The sequence below is a fragment of the Loxodonta africana genome, chromosome 27, assembly GCF_030014295.1.
Source record: "Loxodonta africana isolate mLoxAfr1 chromosome 27, mLoxAfr1.hap2, whole genome shotgun sequence".
NCBI lineage: Eukaryota > Metazoa > Chordata > Mammalia > Proboscidea > Elephantidae > Loxodonta > Loxodonta africana.
The window spans coordinates 9,174,728-9,178,959 of NC_087368.1; the positions used below are offsets into that span (position 1 = coordinate 9,174,728).

At 43.0% G+C, this 4,232-nt stretch overlaps 1 pseudogene; it reads right to left on the bottom strand.

The window, feature by feature from the left end:
* Positions 1-788: 788 nt before the first annotated feature.
* LOC135228748 (lysophosphatidylcholine acyltransferase 1-like) lies at positions 789-2,410 on the bottom strand (annotated as a pseudogene).
* Positions 2,411-4,232: the final 1,822 nt, after the last annotated feature.

Genomic DNA, 4,232 nt, shown 5'->3' on the forward strand with positions numbered 1-4,232 from the left:
GGTAATCCAAGAAAACAAAGCCAGATTATTCAAAAAAAAAAAAAAGCTCAAAACAGGGTAATAGCAATATTATTATGTAAAAGAAGACAATGTTAAAATACTAAAGAGGGACTAAGAAATGTAATCATATACCTTCCATATGGAGAGGAAGATATGGTGATACAAAGAATAAAAGTTTGGTTTAAATTTAGAAAAATAGGGGTAAACAAGGTAACCACAAAGGAGACAAACTATCCTACACATCAAAATAAAATACAAGGGAAAAATAGACACTCAGCAGAAACAAAATTGACAACAACAAATATGAGGAAAGGACAATATATAAAAATAATCTACTCAGCACATAAAATTAAGTGGGAAAAAGAAACTGTCAACAACACACCAAAAAAAGACATCAAAATGATAGCACTAAATTCATACCTATCCACAATAACTCTGAATATAAATGGACTAAATGCACCAATGAAGAGACAGAGAGTGGCAGAATGGATTAAAAAACAAGATCTGTCCGTATGCTACCTACAAGAGACACACCTTAGACTTAGAGACACAAACTAAAAACTCAAAGGATGGAAAAAAATATATCAAGCAAACAACATTCAAAAAAGAGCAGGACAGGGTAGAACTGCCCCATAGGATTTCCAAGGCTGTAAATCTTTAAGTAAGCAGACTCACATCTTTCTCCCACAGAGTTGCTAGTAGGTTCCAAGGACTGACCTTTTGGCTAGAAGCCCAGTGCTTAACCATCCTGTCACCACGGCCCCTTACACACCCTACATCTTCTAAAACCTCAGTCTGGAGACAACATGTGTAGGCCCTGTGGGGAGAGAGAACACCAGATATCCTCATGAGCAAATGGGGAGCCACAGCCCCTGGTAGGGCATGGTGACAGAGCCGGGGAGGTTCCTCACTCCAGAACCTTCTGTCCTAGTCCAGTTTCCTATGGACAGGCTTCCTCCCGGGGTCAGTGCTTTCCGGGCTTAAGTCAGTACAGAGGCTGTTCGGGGTTGGCGCTGACAAGAGTCTAAGCGCAGGTTTCAAACCGTGCCTGGTGAGGACACAGATATTCTTCTGCAAAGTCTGGGTACATGTGTGCAAACCTGTCAGCAAAAGAGATTCTTCTCATCTTCATCCACACCGCTGAAGAGGTCTATCAGAAGCAGCTCTGCCACGCCCAAGGCCGTCTTCAGAATGCAGGACAGGTCTTCCTCATTTATGCACCCGTCCTTATGCTATGCATACATCTTGAATGGCAGCTGGATGGTGTCCAGAGTCTCAGACGCTCTGCAGACCACGGACAAGGCGATCACGTATTCCCGCAGGTCCATCTTGCCACCTCCGCTCTCGTCAGTGAGAACATGCAGTCCAGCGTGTCGGAAAGGGGTACCTCCAAGTACTCCGTGAACTTCACAAGTCAGTCTTCTCGCCCTTCTTCACCTTTGTGCTTTTTATCTGTTTCAAGTTTTTCTAGCTTTAGCCCCAGGCCTCTCACAAGCCTAGCAAATTCTAGAAGGCAAGTGTCGGAGGGGAGACGGACTGTCCTTCCGCTGGGGCCAGCTAACAATCCTCAAACGTGTAATCCATGACGGAGACGCCCAGGGTCTCTGCCGTGACGCGCCTCATGTTGCTGGCATATAGCACCGGGCTCCTCTTCGCCTTGGAAGGGTGGTAAACTGGGAGAAACTCAATTTCCACCTAACTGTGAAACGGACACAGGGCGAGCCACAGCATTTCCAACACTCCAGGTCCTTGCCACGTCCACATGATCATGTCCAGCTTATTTGGGTATCCTAAAACCACAAGCTGGACAGGAACACCAAGGATAAACACACCAGTCTTGAAGATAGTTTGACAGGTCCCATTGGTACAAGGACCTTCTGGAAAAATCATTGTCATAACTTCCCATTGGACTAAGCCCCTCTCTTTATCTCTTCCACTGTTTTCCTGCACAAGTCCTGGTCTGATCCGAACACACTGGCCGGATGTACTTGATCAGAATTCCCCATATGGGGATACCCCTGCTCTCTGCCTTCCTCACGATGGACGACATGGTCATGGTCACGGGAACGGCGTCGAAGTACGAGGGGTGTGGTGCCAAGGGCCAGGATGGCCGCCTCAGTCGGTAGGGCCTGTCACCCCTTCTGGGCCACCAGGTGGAAGCCGCCGGCATATCACGTGGTCTGCATGACTGCCTTGAGCGGGAAGTCCACGACCTTCTGCCACAAGCCAGCGGCTCTTCTGGTTCTCTCTCAGCAAATCCCAGTGAAGGTACAAAAGCGAAGGACCAGGCGAACAGCATCATGAAGGCGGCAAACAGGAGTCGGATGGGGAAGAGGGTCAGCGTCATGATGGCGATCTGGGCCTTCTGCAGAGTGCTGAAGCGCAGCTCATGCATGAAGGGGTTCTACCCCGGGGGTGACAGCCGCCGCTTCACCTGCACCTGCGCTGGAGGAGTTGGCGGCTGAGACAGAGCGGCCTGTGGCAGGTCTCCCCAGCCGCAGAGCCACCACCGTGAGAGGAGCCCGAGCGGACCGAGGGGGAGGGCGGGCAGACCCCTTATAATTCTTCTCATTTCTGTAGGGTTGGTAGTGGTGCCCCTCTTTCGTTCCTGATTTTGGTAATCGGTGTCTTCTCTTTTGTCTTCTTGGTCAGTCTAGCCAAAGGTTAAAGGTTTGTCAATTTTGTTGATCTTTTCAAAAAGCCAACTCTTGGTTTATTTGATTTTCTCTGGGTTTTTCTTTCAGCTACAGTATTATTTCATCCCTCTTGCTTGCTTTCTGTTTAGCTTGCTTATTGTTTTGTAGTTTCCTAAGGTGGAAGCTTAGGTTTTTTGAGAGTTCTCTTCTTTCTGTCATAGGAATTTAAAGTTACACATTTCTTAACAAGCAACGCTTAAGATACACCCCATATGTTTTGATATGTTGTGTTTTTGTTTTCATTAAGTCCAAATTATTTTTAATGTCTCGTCTGTTTTCTTCTTTGATTCATGGATTATTTTGAAGTGTGTTAATTTTCAAGTATTTGGTCGGTTGTGGATTTCTAATTTAATTCCATTGTGGTCAGAGAATCAGAGAACACACTTTGTGTAATTTCAGTCTTTTTAATTTTATTGAGACTTGTTTTTGGCTCCTGTATAAGGCCTACCCTGGAAAATGTTCCATGTATACTTGAAAAGAGCTTGTGTTCTGCAGTCCTTGGGCATTTTATAAATATCAGTTATGTCAAGTTGATGAGTAGTGTTAAAGTCTTCTGTAGTTACTCCATCAATGACTGAGAGTGGGGTATTGAAAGTCCTAACTATTATTGATAAATTGTCTATTTCCTCTTTTAATCCTTCTGGTATCTGCTTCATGCATTTTGGGGGTCTGTTGTTCAAGGACATTTATAATTGTTATATATTCTACATGTATTGACTATCAAAAAGGTCCATAGTAATATTTGTTTTAAAGTCTATTTAATGTGATATTAATATAGCCATTCCAGCTCTCTTATGGTTACTGTTTACATACTATATCTTTTTCTATTCTTTGTTTTCAACCTACTTGTTTCTTTGAATCTAAGGTGTTCCTCTTGTAAGCAGCAAGACCCATTGTTGGATCTTGCTGTTTTATCCAGTCACATAATCTCTGCCTTTGGACTGGCGTGTTTAGTCCATTCAATTTTAATGTTCTCATTGATATGGTTAGGTTTTCTTTTGCTATTTTGCTAGTTGTTTTCTGTTTGTTTCAATGAAGTAATAGAACCATTAAAAGTTTTTAAGTTTAATAAGAAGCATCAATATATTTGGAAACTACTAAACTATTTCTCACTAAAGAAAAATCCAAAAGAGAAGAAATGACTCACATTTCTGTCATTCAAACTTAACTTTACCTAACATTGTGGTATGTTTTCTTCCAGTCTTTCTTATTCTTCATAGATATTTGTCTGCTTTTTTTCCTCCCAGGGTTTATATCATACTACACATACAATTATTGTATATTTTCTTACAGAAGTATATTATATGCATTTTGCATGGATTTGAACCACAGAAGAGCCATCACCAGCCAAGATACCCTTGAAGCAGTCATGTGGAAGACTTTTTGAATAAATGAAGTGGCTCTGAATGGTCCTGTTGCTTAAATGACTGCACTTATCAAAAAGTTGAATATGTCAGAAGGTTGAGACAAATGGTTAAAGTGCTTGGCTGCTAACTGAAAGGCTGGACATTCAAGTCTACCCAGAGGTGCCTCAGA